The following is a 16,997-nucleotide window of genomic DNA, read 5'->3' as shown; positions in this document are numbered from 1 at the left end:
GATGTAGTTTCGTTACTTGAGCAAATTAACACATCTCCTGGCACCTGGTATGCAGCTATTGATCTGGCAAATGCCTTCTTCTCAGTACCTGTCCATAAGGACCACCAGAAGCAATTTGCTTTCAGTTGGCAAGGCCAACAGTATACCTTCACAGTTTTGCCTCAAGGATATATTAACTCTCCTGCCCTGTGTCATAATTTAGTTAGAAGGGATCTTGATCGTTTGGATCTTCCACAAAATATCACATTGGTGCACTATATTGATGACATTATGCTGATTGGACCAAGTGAGCAGGAAGTAGCAACCACTTTGGACTCAGTGGTAACACATATGCATATCAGAGGATGGGAAATAAATCCAACCAAAATTCAAGGACCATCTACCTCAGTGAAATTCTTAGGAGTTCAGTGGTGTGGGGCATGCAGAGATATTCCTTCTAAGGTGAAAGATAAGTTATTGCACCTGGCCCCTCCTACAACCAAGAAAGAAGCACAACGTTTAGTGGGTCTATTTGGATTCTGGAGACAACACATCCCTCACTTGGGTGTGTTACTTAGGCCTATTTACCAAGTGACTCGGAAAGCTGCTAGCTTTGTGTGGGGCCTGGAACAGGAGAAGGCCCTTCAACAGGTCCAGGCTGCTGTGCAGGCTGCTCTACCACTTGGACCATATGACCCAGCAGACCCGATGGTACTTGAGGTGTCTGTGGCTGATAGAGATGCTGTTTGGAGCCTCTGGCAGGCCCCTGTAGGTGAATCACAAAAAAGACCTTTGGGATTTTGGAGCAAAGCTCTACCATCATCTGCAGACAACTATTCTCCCTTTGAAAAACAGCTCTTGGCCTGCTATTGGGCCTTAGTGGAAACTGAACGTTTGACAATAGGACACCAAGTTACTATGCGACCTGAACTACCCATCATGAGCTGGGTACTATCAGACCCTGCAAGTCATAAAGTGGGACGCGCACAGCAGCAGTCTATTATCAAATGGAAGTGGTATATACGTGATCGGGCCAGAGCAGGTCCTGAAGGCACAAGCAAGTTACATGAAGAAGTTGCTCAAATGCCTATGGTTTCTACTCCTGTTACAATGCCATCTGCTGCCAAGCATGCGCCTATAGCCTCATGGGGTGTTCCCTATGATCAACTGAAAGAAGAGGAGAAGACTAGAGCCTGGTTTACTGATGGCTCTGCACGTTATGCAGGCACCACCCAGAAGTGGACAGCTGCAGCATTACAACCCCTTTCTGGGACAACCTTGAAAGACACAGGTGAAGGGAAATCTTCACAGTGGGCAGAACTTCGGGCAGTACACATGGTATTACAGTTTGTTTGCAAGAAGAAATGGCCAGATGTACGATTATTCACCGACTCATGGGCTGTAGCCAATGGATTGGCTGGATGGTCAGGGACTTGGAAAGATCACAATTGGAAAATTGGTGAGAAAGACATCTGGGGAAGAAGTATGTGGATAGATCTCTCCAAATGGGCAACGGATGTGAAGATATTTGTGTCCCATGTAAATGCTCACCAAAAGGTGACTTCAGCCGAGGAGGAGTTCAATAATCAAGTGGATAAGATGACCCGTTCTGTGGACAGTCAGCCTCTCTCCCCAGCCATCCCTGTCATTGCTCAATGGGCACATGAACAAAGTGGCCATGGTGGTCGAGATGGAGGTTATGCTTGGGCTCAGCAACATGGGCTTCCACTCACCAAAGCTGACCTGGCTACAGCTGCTGCTGATTGCCAGATCTGCCAACAGCAGAAACCAACACTGAGCCCCAGATATGGCACCATTCCTCGAGGTGACCAGCCAGCAACCTGGTGACAGGTTGACTACATTGGACCACTTCCTTCGTGGAAAGGACAGCGTTTTGTTCTTACTGGAGTAGATACTTATTCTGGTTATGGATTTGCCTTTCCTGCACGTAATGCCTCTGCTAAAACCACCATTCACGGATTGACAGAATGCCTCATCTATCGTCATGGTATTCCACACAGTATTGCTTCTGACCAAGGAACTCATTTCACAGCCAGAGAAGTTCGACAGTGGGCCCACGATCATGGAATACACTGGTCTTACCACATTCCCCATCATCCTGAAGCAGCTGGGCTGATAGAAAGATGGAATGGCCTTTTGAAGACGCAGTTACAGCGCCAATTAGGTGGTAACAGCTTGGAAGGCTGGGGCAGAGTTCTTCAGAAGGCAGTATATGCTTTGAATCAGCGCTCGATATATGGTACAGTTTCACCCATAGCCAGGATTCATGGGTCCAGGAATCAAGGGGTGGAAAAAGGAATAGTTCCACTTACTATCACTCCTAGTGACCCTCTAGGAAAATTTTTGCTTCCTGTCCCCATAACTCTAGGTTCTGCTGGCCTAGAAGTTTTGGCTCCAGAGAGGGGAGTCCTCCTACCAGGAGCTACAACAAACATTCCATTGAACTGGAAGCTCAGACTTCCCCCTGGTCATTTTGGACTTCTAATGCCCTTAAACCAACAGGCTAAAAAAGGAATAACAGTGTTAGGAGGGGTGATAGATCCAGATTACCATGGAGAAATTGGATTACCTCTTCACAATGGTGGTAAGCAAGATTATGTCTGGAGTGTAGGAGATCCCTTAGGGCGTCTCTTAGTACTACCATGTCCTGTGATTAAAGTCAATGGGAAACTACAACAGCCTAATCCAAGCAGGATGACAAAGGACGCAGACCCATCAGGAATGAAGGTATGGGTCAATCCTCCAGGAAAAGAGCCAAGACCTGCTGAGGTGCTGGCTGAAGGTGAAGGAAATACAGAATGGGTAGTAGAGGAAGGTAGTTATAAATACCAATTAAGGCCACGTAACCAGTTGCAGAAACGAGGATTATAAAGTAATATGAATGCCCATTGTAAATTTACTAATGCGTTTGCGATTGTACGAGGGATAGTTATATCATGTTAGGCATATTTACAACCTTGTTATTGTTTCATGTGAACATGAGATATTATTTGTGTCAAGTTGACAAGGGGTGGATTGTAGTGGCTATTCCTGGTTGTCAACTTGACAATATTTGGAATGAACTACAATCCGGAATTGGAAGGCTCACCATGACCCTTATCTGGAGGCTTGGAGATCCTTATCTGGATCTTGGTTTGAAGATCTTGAGCCATAGTGGCTATGGATTCCAGAAGATTGAATCTCCGAGTTTAAGGAACACACCTTTAATCTGGGCTACGCCTTTCATCTGGGATTAAAGGTGTGGCGGAACACACCTTTAATCTGGGCTACACCTTCTGCTGGAGACAATATAAGGACATTGGAAGAAGGGAGTCTAGCTCTAGCTCTTGCTCCTGCTCCTTCGCCTGCTTGCTGCGTGAGACTGAGTAACTGCTAGATCCTTGGACTTCCATTCACAGCTGCGACTGAACAATTGTAAGGAATTGGGCTGCCGACTGTAAGTCATCAATAAATTCCTTTACTATCTAGAGACTATCCGTAAGTTCTGTGACTCTAGAGAACCCTGACTAATACAGCTATCATATTAGGAAAAAAAAGCTACCTATAATATACAATTATCTTTCTTAGAATAGAGAAAGAAAATGAGCCAATATGGCATTAGCACATTTATTTTTTCATTAGTACTGTTGAATGTGTAACTTTATATAAATGTATTCATAAATATTTTATATGGAAAATCTGCAATGGTGTTTGTGTGTGAGAGAAAGAAAGAGAAGAGGTACTGCATACATATGGTTCTTCTATGTTTTTATTTGTAGGGTATTCGTATGTGCGTTTCTGTTTTTATTTGTGTTGGTGGGGTGTTTCCCTGTACATATTGGAGAGGAAAAAAAATCAAATTTAACTTTTCACCAATTTTTATTTTGTAATGTTTATTTACCATACCTCAGGCTATCAAGTACATATACAAATATTCCTAAGTTCATGACTAAACTCTATCAATTAATTTAGATGTTCCTCATCAATTTGAACTAAGCAGTACCCTCAAGAGCTTCTTGGAACAATACCACCAATCAAAGTAAACACATGGTGGAACTTGTGGCTATAGCTATATTTGTAGCAGAGGATGGCCTAGTTGTTCATCAATGGGAGAAGAGTTTCTTGGTCCTGTGAAGGCTCTATGCCCCAGTACAGGGGAATGCCAGGACCAGGAATGGGAGTGTATGAGTTGGGGCGCAGAGGGATGGGGGAGTAGATAGGGGATTTTCAGAGGGGAAACTAGGAAAGGGATTAACATTTGAAATGTAAATAATGAAAATATCTAATAAAAAGTTAAATATATGTATACACTTACATATATGAAATGTGTACAAATAAATCTAGATGTTCCTTTTGTTCTCATCTTTGTTACTAATACTTTAGATTTGAGTCCTGACATTATGTTAGAATGTGATCACTACAATTTGAAACCTTCTTCGAGCCTTGCTCTGCACACTTGTGGAGACATCTTTCAAATTCTAGGTGAGTAATTCTCATGACTTCCTCTTCTACTTGTACACTTGTGGACAAAGCTCCTTACACACAGGCTAAGATGTTCTTGGTACTGTGCTTGGATCAAAGGGGAAATGCTGTATTTCTTTTGAGAGTACCCAATTTTACTACTTATTGGGCCCTGAAACTCAATGCAAAAGGTTTTATAGTTTGCTGCTTATCGTTCTCTAGTATATTCTCTCAGCAGTTGGGAGGAAGAATCAGGTGAGTCTCTGAGATCTAGTCAAAGCTAACCTAGAGAAAAGTCCCAGACAAGCCAAGGCTACACAGAGGGACCTTGTGTCAAAGAAAAAAACTTTATTTTTATTTTTCAATAGGAATAACTAAATGCTGGCAATATATTATAATGCTTGTCTCTTTGTTATCTCTTCATTTTTTACTATTTTTACATTTTTATTATATAATTTTACATATTTATTACTTTTGTATTAAATACATTATTTAAAAAATTATTTGTTTACTGTAAACTGTTCTTTTTAGTATACCAAAAGTAGAACAAAAACTTACATATTATATTCCTGAATATAATTTACATAAAACATTCATTTTTCTAAAAGAATATTACTTGGATTAATTCGTTTACTCTTGCATTCTACAAAATACGAAATGAAAACTGATATACTCAAATACAAATAAAGTTGTAGTTTGGACAAATATTTACTGTATATTTTATCTCATGTATTTTCTATCTTCCCAGAGTGTAAATTTTATGAAAAAAAAACATTTTATTTTCCTAAGCCTTTTAAAAATGTTTAGTTTTGAGTACGAAAACAGGACACTCTTCTATTTTTGCTTTTTTGTGAACCTCGAAGGTTGTTATTATAATTACTCAATCCCTGCTTTGTGCACATTATATTTACTTCTGAATCATCCCCACAAAAGACAGGGCAATTTTAGTTGTAAAAGTAAATTGTTGTATGATTGTATTATATTATATAATATTAATTTGCTCTTAAAATACAGGAAGTGGGTTTTTAAATTATGATAGAGTACTGTAGTCGTTGCTTTATATCACAATAGGAAAATATTTGACAATCAACTTAAGCAAGAAAATGTTATTTTTGTTTCATAGTTTTGTAGGTTGTGAGTCTTTTATAACAGATTGATCTGGCAGAATATCTCAGTCCCCATTAGCAAAAATATGGGAACAGTCTTTCCAGAGTGATTTTAGGGAAATAGAATGAGAACTAGGGCTGTGTAGGCTAAACATACCCTCCCACTACTAGCTTTACATCCATTTCAATGATTCTAATTCTTGTTTGATTCCCTGCCCAGAAGCCTTTCCAGCTTCATGTCTTATCTTTTGGGCTTCTTTGTTTTTGATTTTGCTTGTTTTAATTTAATTATTCATTCTACATCACAATATGAGATCCTTGTCTTTTTCCAGTACCCCCTCAGGCAGGACCTACCTCTATTTCTCCCTTCCCTTCTCATTTGAGAAGGAGATCACCACTCTAGATACTTATACCCTCCATTCTCAAATCCTAAACCCCCATTCTCTACCCCTTAGCACATCTGGAGCACATCAGGTCTCTGCAGGCCTAGGCATATCCTTTCATACTGAGGACAAATAAGACAGTCCATTTGGGGGAATGAGAGCCACAGACAGGGAGGCAACAGATTCATGGAGATCAATCACTCCTGTTGTCGGGCACCAAGCTGCTCATATGCTGCATATGTGCAGGGGACCTACATCTAGCACAACTGCTTTCTCATGGCTGGTGGTTCAATCTCTGACAGCCCCTGAGGGTCCAGGTTATTTTACTCTGTTGGTCTTGTTGTGTAGTCCCTGATGACTTCGAGTCCCTCAACTCTTCTCCCAACTCCCCCATAAGACTACCTGAGTCCCATATTATGTTTGACTGTGGGTCTCTGCATCTTTTTCTATTGACTGCAGATAGGGGCCTCTCAGAGGACAGTTATACTAGGTTCCTGTTGGCAAGCATAGCAGAGTATTATTAAAAATGTCAGGGATTGGTTCTTGTGTATGGAAGGGTCTTTATTTGGAGCAGACATTGGTTAGCCATTCCCTCTGTCTCTGATCTATCTTTGACTCTGCACATCTTGTAGGTAGGACACTTTTTGGGTCCAGAGTTTTTTTGGGTGGGTTGCTGTCCTTATCCCTCCACTTGGAGTCCAGCCTGGCTATAGGTATTGGTCACTTCCAGATTCATATGGCCCATTGCTAGGAGTCTCAGCTAGAGTGGCCCCTATAGATCATGCCAGGTCTTGGGCGTATCCTAGACACTACCACATCCACCCACTTCCGATTTCCTTTCTGCATCCCCTGCTCTCCACACATCAGATACCCCAACCTTGCTTACCTCCCCATCCTCACTCCTATCTAGTTCCCTCCTTCCATCTACTTCTGATATCTATTTTTGTTTTCCCGTCTGAAAAAGAATCAACCATTCTTCCTTGGATACTCCTTGTTATTTTGCTTCCTTGGGTCTGTTTACTATGACATGCGTATCCTGTACTTTATGACTAATAACCAATTATAGGTGAGTGCATACCACGAATGTTCTCTTGGGTCTGTGTTACCTCACTCATCATGATTTTTTTCTAGTACCATCCACTTGCCTTGGAAATTCAAGATGTCCTTGTTTTTAATTGATGAGTAGTATTCCATGTGTAAATGGAGCATATTTTCTTTACCCATTCTTCAATTGTGGCACATTTAGGTTGTTTCTTGTTTTTGGCTATTATCATTTCTTGTAGAACATCTTTTGGGTATATTCTCAGGTGTGTATAGATGATTCTTGATGTAGAACTATTCCCAGTTTTCTGAGAAACTGCCAAATTGATTTCCAGAGTAGTCACAAGTCGATATTCCAACAAGCAGTAGAGACATGTTCTGCTTGCTCCACCACCTTGCCAGCATGAGTTATCAATTGAGATTTTGATATTAACCATTCTGATGGGTGAATCTCAGAGTCATTTTGATTTTTTATTGCCCTGATGATTAAGGACCTTGAACATGCTTCTTGGACCTTTAGGTACTTGTTCGCCATTCAAAGTTCCTCCATTTTCTGTTTCGCTCTGCACTTCATTTTTAATTGATTTATTTGGTTTGAAGGTGTCTAACTTCCTGATTTCTTTAGATATTTTGGATATTAGTCCTCTGTCATAGTTAGGGTTGGTGAAGAAGTTTTGCAATCTATAGGCTATCATTTTGCCTTAATGATGATTTCCTTTGTCTTACAGAAAATTTTCAGTTTCATGAGGTCCCATTTACTAATTATTGATCTTAGTGCCTGGGGCATTGGTATTGTGTTTAGGAAGTTGCTTCCTGTACCATTGAGTTCAAGGCTATTCTCTACTTTTTGTTGTTGTTGTAAGATTTAGTGTATCTGGTTTTGTTTGTTTGTTTGTTTGTTTGTTTTTGTATTTTGTTTTTTCAAGACAGAGTTTCTCTGTGTAGCCCTGGCTGTGCTGGGACTCCCTCTGTAGACCAGGCTGGTATCGAACTCAGAAATCTGCTATCTGTTTTTAAGTTGAAATATTTGATCCATTTGTACTTGAGTTTTGTACAGGGTGGTAAATATGGATCTATTTACATTCTTCTACAGGCAGACACCCAGTTAGGCTGGCACAGTTTGTTAAAGATGGTCTCCCTTTGGCACCTTTGTCCTTTTGGATTCTTTGTCAAAAATCAAGTGGCCATAGGTGTGTGGGCCACTTCTGTCTGCTTGGACATCACTTTTCCAGCCCTTTATTTTGAGATAATGTCTATCTTTGTTGCTGAGATGTGTGTCTTGTATACAACAGAATGATTTATTCTGCTTAGACATCCATTCTGTTAGCGTGTGTGTGTATGTGTGTGTGTGTCTGTTCAAAAACAGAAGGAAAAGTAGACAAGAGTCAGAATCTGACTAGTTTGCACACTCAACAATTACACTAAACTGTAAGCTATAATGTATACATTCTTAAAGAATCAACTGTACTTTACCCAACAGCCATCCATTGTTTTTGTTTTGTTTTGTTTTGTTTTTTGTTTTTATTTTATTTTATTTTATTAGATATTTTCTTTTTTTACATTTCAAATGCTATCCTGAAAGTTCCCTATACCCTCCCCCCGCCCTGCTCCCCTGCCCATCCACTCCCACTTCTTGGCCCTGGCATTCCCCTGTACTGGGCATCCACTGTTAATATGACCTTTGCTAAGGGCAGCACTTCATGAGTCCATCTTCAAACTAGGGTGGGAGGGATTTGGTATCTTAATGTTTTATCTGTTGTCACAAACACTGTGACTTTATATGTAAAATAGCTCTACTTTATCTAGAAAACTACTTCATTGTAATCATCCTGAACTCCTAATCTTTATGTCACACAAGGAATCTTGTGGCTTGGAGTACTACAATGATGTAGATGTTTCATATATATTGGCTGGACCCACTATTTTTCTCAGTAGAAATACTAGTTAGGTGTATCTGTGTTAGTTACAATGTACTGAAGAAAGAAGCTTTTCTGACCAGAGCTGAAACATGCATTAATCTATAAGTATCATAAGTGAATTTATAACTATTTCTACTTATCCTAATAGCAGCAATAGTAGTGTAGTTGTTTGGATAAAGATTGTGGTCATAGGTAGATGTTTTTGAACATTTGGTCATAAGGGAGTGTTTCTACTAGACAAGGAGTAGTTAGACTAGGTGTGGCCTTGTTGGAAGAAGTATGTCACTGGTGATGGGTTTGAGATTTCAAATGCTTAAATCAGACCCAATGTTTCTCTTCCTACTGCCTGCTTATCTTGATATAGAACTCTCAGCACCCTGTCTGCCTGCATGCCAACATGCTTCCTACCATTACAATAATGAACTAAATCTCCAAACCTATAAAATCAGCCCCAATTGAATTGTTTCATTTATCCAGATTTGGTGTCTCTTCACAGTAATAGATCATTGAAAAAGACAAGTAGATTATCTTTTAGGGGCTATAATACATACCAGCCTTTTGTTTCACCTTATGGAACAGGCCTTATTTCCAGTCAGACAGTTATTGGTTACTCCTATTACAGTGGTATCACTATTTTACTAGTATGCATATCTTTGTCTCTATGTATTGTCATTTGATTATCATTGAGTTAATGGTTAATATCCACAAACAAGCAAAATTCATACCACAATTTTTTTCTCTGTGATTCTACATTAAAGATGATTTTAGCTTCTTAGGCTGGTCTTATCTTAGCTTACAGGAGAGACAACTGGGTAAGTCTTATGAATACTTCTCTTCCTTATAGCTTACATACCAACTTCTAGCTCTACAAAAGCTAGCCAAAAGAGATTAATCTCCAATGTCAATACCAACTTGATTTTTCCAAGTCTTATATCTTAAATATGTTTGTCTTCAGTAGTACAATATCATGATCAAGTTCTAAAAGTTAACCAACAGCATAGGCAATATCCTTCAATGTTAGTAGGCTTAGGAGACCCTACTAACTAGTGATATATTTTTACTTAACACATACAACTCTGTTTAACATTTTTAAAAAAATTTCTTCTCCCCCCCTCTAATTTAAAATGGAGGTTTTTTTCACATAATATATCCTGGTATACCCTCCTTCTACTACTTACAATTCTCCCCATCCTCTCTTCTCCTTTCATTCGGGTTTACTTCCTTTCTTTCTCTTCTTTCTCTCATAATAAAACAATTTCCTAAGAGATATTGTTAAAATATGAACAATGAAATAATAAAGCAATACAAAGTATATTATCTTAAAGCTGGACAAGACAAAACAACAGAAATTAAAAAGCTTTAGAGAAGCTTCTCACAAGAATCAGTGCCACTCATTCACACATTCAGGAATCTTATAAAAACATTAGACTAAAATCCATAATATAAGCAGAGCACCTGGTGCAGATCATTACAGGCTCGCTGCATGCTGCCTCAGTCTCTGTGAGCTCATACGAGCTTTAATGGTGTTGATTTACAGGGCCTTGTTTTCTTGGTGTCCTTTACCCCTTCTGACTGGTTCTTCCATGAGGTTCCCTAAGACTTGAGGGAAAGTATTTGATAGAGACATTCTATTTAGGGCTGAATGTTCCATGGTCTATCACTCTCTGCATAATGTCTGACTGGGGCATGAGATGGATATGTGTTTGTTCCTGTTGATGCTAGAGGTAGCTCCTGTGTTGATGGCTAAGAATATATTTTGGAGTGATTTTATTGATACTTTTTTTTTTCTGGTATAACTGTAGTATTTGGTTTTACTCTAGGACCTCATACTTCCTGGATCTTGATCAGCCAAGCAGTGTTAACTATGGATTCGATCACACAAACTACAGTTTAAGTCAAATCAGATATCATTTAGTTACTTCTATAAGCTTTGTGTTACCATTTACCTAGTATATGTTGCAGGTACACTACTGGATTTCAAAAGGTTTGCTGGGATGGTTTTTACATATCTCTTTTGGTCAAATGCTCAGCACCTACATGAATCACAGATGTTAGCACAAGGCTCTATGTAGGTGCCAACTCAAATTCTTCATGTTCAAGGAGTTGTGTAGATGTTGCTATCAGCAATGGGAACTGGCTATCAACTTGTGGAGAGCTATCCATAGTCTTGGCAACAGAATGAATTGGTTAAGGGTTCCCAGAAGACCCCTTTTTCCAACATGTAACCGAATCCTGGTACTGGCTGTTTCATTGGATTCTGTTTTCCCCAGTAGTTTGTGATTTTTATTTATATTTCATTCACATGTACATATACTAAAATTTCTACTGTGTCAGATTTCCAAACTACCCCTCAAATGGTCCTAAATTTTAGACATCTCATCTTGCATTTATTCCCTCTTTTCTCTATTTTCTCTGCTCATTTCTGCTTCTCATTTCCCTCTTAATTTGTTGCCAAGATTTCATCCCCCTATCTATTCATAAATATGTATTATATTTGTATTTTATAACAATATCTGTCTGTACTCTATTCCCTTACTCTATATCTGACCTCTCTGTCTCTATGTATTGTCATTTGATTATCATTGAGTTAATGGTTAGTATCCACAAACAAGCAAAATTCACACCATAACTTTTTTCTCTCTGATTCTACATTAAAGATGATTTTTATCTAGTTTCATTCTCTTATCAGAAAATGACATGATGTCATTTTTTTAACATTCCCATTGCTATATGTTTATCAAATTTGGAAAGTGTGACTTCAAAATTTTTAATTTTCTGCTAAACTTCATTTCTTATTATTTAACATCAATATTATCCACTGTATTTTCTAAGTTTCTCTCCTATTTTTTTCTGTGGTATGAGAGTGTTTTTTTCTAGTTTTTTCCCCCTAGTATATTCTCTTAGCAGACAAAAAATTATTTCACATTATGCATACCAGACTATCAATAATTGATGTAATGTACATCCTACAACTGTCTACTTTTATAAGAGCCATAAAGTAACAATGAATTGACATAAATAAGTAAATACCCACTCGAAATGTTGCTGGTTGCAAAATAACATGCTAGAAAATAGCCTCCTGATACTTATTTTGTTTATGCTTTGTTTGAAGTTATATTATTTGGAACTTTTAAGCAGTTCTCTTTGTAAATCTCATGGATGGATTTTGTGTGGTTAGAGATTTAAAAGAATACCACTCTTTGTAGCCACATACATGGTAACCTCAGGCTATGTAAGGTTTCTACAATAGTTTTCATAGGTTTTTGTAGTAGGATAAGGTTCTCAAGGAATATTTCTTAAAATTAAGCCTAGGGGGAGAATAACTGTTATGAAAGGTAGTCTGTTTCTACTAAAATATACTTAAGATGAATGAAAGTGTATAAGAGAGCCACTTGTGCTTTAAAAAGTAATTGATGGTAGAAATGAGGAAAAGAGAGAAGTAGATTTTTTATTTTATCTCTTTCCTTAATGTTTGTTTATTCTTCCTTTAATAACTATGTATTATCAATTAGAAATATTATTCATTTCACTTATGAACTAATCCATCTTTTATTTGACCTTCAATGGACATTAAGCTTTTATTATTAAAAAAAAATGAGGGAGCTGAATGATGTTCATCGGTGATACATTAAGGTTCAATATCCTATGCCTTCTCTGTGTTATTATTCCTTGGATTATTCAAAACAAATGTCAGTCAAATATTAAGTCCAAAAATATATAATTTTCAATTGACTATGTGGGTCACATGTAGTACACAATGTGACACAGAATTGGGCAAATAGTCAAAAATTTAGTCATGAGATTACATGACAGTGCAATGTGTTATTGTGTTATTATAGATAGCAGCATCTGGTCGATAAATATTTTTCAACCAGAGTATCATTTAAGTGAAATTCACTTTCTTATGCTTTAGAAATAGATAGGTACTACATTTCTGCCTTGGATGGGTATTTTAAATTCAACATTGTATTTCTTCATTATTTGATAACCATGTCACTAAAGCCAAAAAACTTGCACCTTACCTTGAAAGAACATATCCCATGATTGCTTTGCCTCTATCTGTTTTTATCCACTGATGTTGACACATAGTACTATTTCAATGTGCTTTTTTAAAATTAGTTAATCATTTTTTGAAGGTTCAGTTGTTATCGCCCTCTTCGTCCACCCTCCCACAGTCCCTCATCCCATTCCTCCTCCCCTTTCTCCAAGAGGATGTCTCCACCACCACCACCACTGTTTGGAATAAAATAATTCATGGGTTCATGAAATTCCAGATGTAAAGGGTATAAGTTTACAGATGTGACAAAATAAAAGAAAGGAAAAATCCAAAGTTCATCATTCAGGTTCACACAAGGTTAAAGTTTTCTCTGTCTTTTCCATGTATATACAAGCTTTACTCAGTCATATGTACATACCAAGTCTTAAATAACCTTTGAAATAAAGAAATGCACTAACTTCTACCAAATACCAGGACCAGCCTTGGCTTGGAGAGGGGTTCTGGGAGATGGAATGTCTGGGAGCTTCCAAAAGATCTACTGGAAGTCAAATCCTGGATCCAAGCTGCAGACCTGTGTTCTGCTTCCTATTCTAAGAGATCTCACTGTCCTTGCCCTGCTTGCTTCGTGGTGTGTGTGTGTGTGTGTGTGTGTGTGTGTGTGTGTGTGTGTGTGTGTGTGTGTGTGTGTATGTGTGCATGTGTCAGTTCTCCAAGCAGTTCTCCCTTTTAATCATAAAAAATTCTCATGATAGCAGCTCATCTCTTGCAGATCACAGGACCAGTCTTCTATTTTACATATCAATCCAGTGATTTACTCCAGCTTTCCTTTAGATCATCTTATGAATCTGCATCCCCTCAGCCCTATGATTATTAAGAGACAGCAAGCATACATTGTTTTCTTAAACCTGAAAAAAAAATCAGAGGTCTGTCTGCCTTTGTTCAGCACAGGTAATAAGCAAGTTGGATGGAACACTGCCCTGAAAAAACAATTTATATCACATCTGGTCCTCACCTTGTCTTGTTGTATGCTGACCTTGAACTCAGGAGTCTGAAGACATTTATGTCTTCTGACAAGCTGGCTTAAAATGTAGCTGCCTTTCTTCCTTTTTATTCATGAATCCCCTCATAATTCATGCTGCATCCTTATATTTTGCGTAGTTGAGAAATTATACATATTTTGAACTCATGGATTTAGAGCTCTTTACAATAGCCTTAATAGTTGTCCCAAATGTCCCAGCATTTACCCTTTTGCTGAGACACAGCCACATCCTCAACTCCTGTACTTGTGTTCTTTCTAATTTTTATGGAGTCAACAGGGAGGATATTCTTCAGAGGAATGTGAAATATGTACATTATTATACAAATAAGCTTTAGTGCCCACAGCAGCTATAGACATTCATGGAGGCTGATACTTGTGCCCTGTCCCAGAGGCAGGAACCATGTCGCTCTCTCCCAACCAGAGACACACCAGACTCAGCAAATTTCAAATAACATTCAGTCAATGTGGAACACAGTGTTTTTTCATTATTATTTTGGAGTGCATTCAATGTCATATTTTCTTATAATGTAGCAATAATGTAAGCAAAACTGAAGCTCCCAAGTTGGTGCTGTGTAAAACATTGGAGTCTCACAATCATAAAGGTCAACTATTGTGCTTGTCTTGGTGAAACAGAGGACAGAACAAAATTAATAAAATTTGAACTGTTTAGAACATAAATATTTGTTTGGCTTTAGCTACAAGTTTATTTTAAGTTACTGCAGAATATAGTCAGAGAATCTTTAATGTTTCCAAAAGATATTTTTAGAACTGCCAGATTGATTTATTTCAACATCATACATCATGTTCTTGCACTGTTATTGGCTTAAACATTCCCTCAATAAATCAATTCTTTTCATTCTACTTCTTGATTTTGGCAAGCAGCTTTACCTGTATTATCTGAGGTGTATCTAAAAGTATTTTCTCATGTTAGAAAACCAACCACATGTCTGTATATACCAATATCCATACACATCTATATCTATACACACACACACACACACACACACATCCTAGATATTGACTAAGTACTACTTGTGCTTACTGTATAGTATATAGCTTCATTATTTTACAAAAAAAGTAGGGAGAATATTAGATAAGCATGTGTTCTCTGCTTAAAATATATCTGTGGGTTCACAATGACACTATCTTCTAAATTGCATTTGAAAACAAATATTGTTACATATAGAAATTTACTACCATCGAGATAATATTATTGTAGTTTTATTAAAAAGTATTCTGCAGCTTTAATAGTAGAAAGTAAATAATTTCCAAAGAGATGTGTTAAGCCAACATTTTATTTAAAAACAAATTGGAAGAATCAAGTGTTAATAAAGCTTTATCAGTTGCTGAGAGATTCATTGTATGCTGAGCTATTATTGTAGAATTAAAATGAAGTCAACACGTAATTATACACCAGGTAAATTTATAACTGTGAAAATACAATATAACTCTGGTGTTGTCAACTTTTAACATTTTCTTTCATGTATTTATATTTATCCGCGTCTAATTAAAATAAATCATCCTGGATATATGTCTTGTATCTTAGGGATGTAGTGTCAAGTTTTTAATTAATGGATACAGTCTGTATCTCTATAGCTCCTATCCAGTCTTTCTAATTTTGATTCAAATAAACTTTGTGCCATGACATCTGTGATGTTGGAATTATTTACTAGGGTGGAATTTAGAATGAGAAAACTAGTGTTTGTTTAATCAATATGAAGTGTTTGATTCACAATCCATGCACTGCCTTTAAACAGTCATAGTTCATCAAGTTGTATGATATAATTACCAAAAAAATCAAACGGAACTTAAAAACAACACAGTCACCAACCTTAGCAACTACCAATTAACAATGCTTGTTTGGACTTTCTCTCTTGAGAAGAGTCATGGGATCTTAAATGTCTTTTGCTTTCTCAGATGGGTCTTTCAATGTTTTGTACAAAGAGCAGAATGATCCTCAAATGTAAATCATATCGCTATCCAATTGCTTAATCTGTTTTATTTGGGGAAAACATTTCTTACCATCACCTTTAAGAACTTCAGAGCATACCAACTTGAAATGTAAGCCCATAGCTTCAGTTTCTCTTGCTACTTCCAGATTCTGTAGAGTTTAAATCTCCCGATAATAAGATTTATACATCCTCTTTGTATTATTTGATGCCTTCTCACTACAGTTATGAAAATCATTCCATCTATCAAAAATAATCTTACATGTGTCCCAGAAAATCTTCTGGAATATATTATTTTAACTTTGCATTCTGTAGTCTCCCTTTGTTAATGGTGTTGGCTATAATTTCTGTTATTTGAAAGTTTTATTTTTTAATCTCTTCCCTTTGAATTGAAAATTCTGTCAATAGAGAATGTTTTACAACCAGCACCTAGAATAATGTAAAAGGAAATGAGAAAACTAAACATTTTATTTTATTTTATTTTATTTTATTTTATATTTTATATATTTACATCCCAAATGCTGAAAATCTTCATAGTGCCCCCTTGAAGAGCCCCTACACCTTACCCCTCTCCTTCACCTCTGAGAGACAACCCCCCAACTCACACACACATCAAGTATCACCTGACCCTGGAGTAACAAGTCTCTGCAGGATTAGTAGCATCCTCTCCCACAGAGGCCAGACAAGCCAGTCCTCTGCTACATATGTATCAAGGGCCTCAGACCAGCTCATGTATGAGCTTTGTTTGGTGGCTCCATCTTTGGCAACTCCCATGGGTTCAGGTTAGTTGACACTGTTGGACTTCCTGTGGGGATTCCATCTTCTTGAGGCACTTCAATCCTTTCCCTATCCCTTCCATAGGGAGTCCCCAACCTCAGTGCAAATCTTAGCGGTATCTACATCTTTCTTAGTCAGCTGCTCCGTATAGTCTCTCTGAGAGCAGCTATGTTAGGCTTCTGTCCATAGTGTCAGGGGTTGGTACCTGCCCACAGTGTGGATCTAAATTGGGTCAGTCACTAGCTGGCCATTCCTTCAGTTTCTGCTTCATCTTTGTCCCTGGATTATTTTAGACAGGATAAATTTTAGGTCAAAAGTTTTGTAGTTGGGTTGGTGACCCTATGAA

The sequence above is a fragment of the Mus musculus genome, chromosome 14 (assembly GCF_000001635.26).
Source record: "Mus musculus strain C57BL/6J chromosome 14, GRCm38.p6 C57BL/6J".
NCBI classification, from domain to species: Eukaryota; Metazoa; Chordata; class Mammalia; order Rodentia; family Muridae; genus Mus; species Mus musculus.
This window is presented reverse-complemented; position numbering follows the sequence as displayed.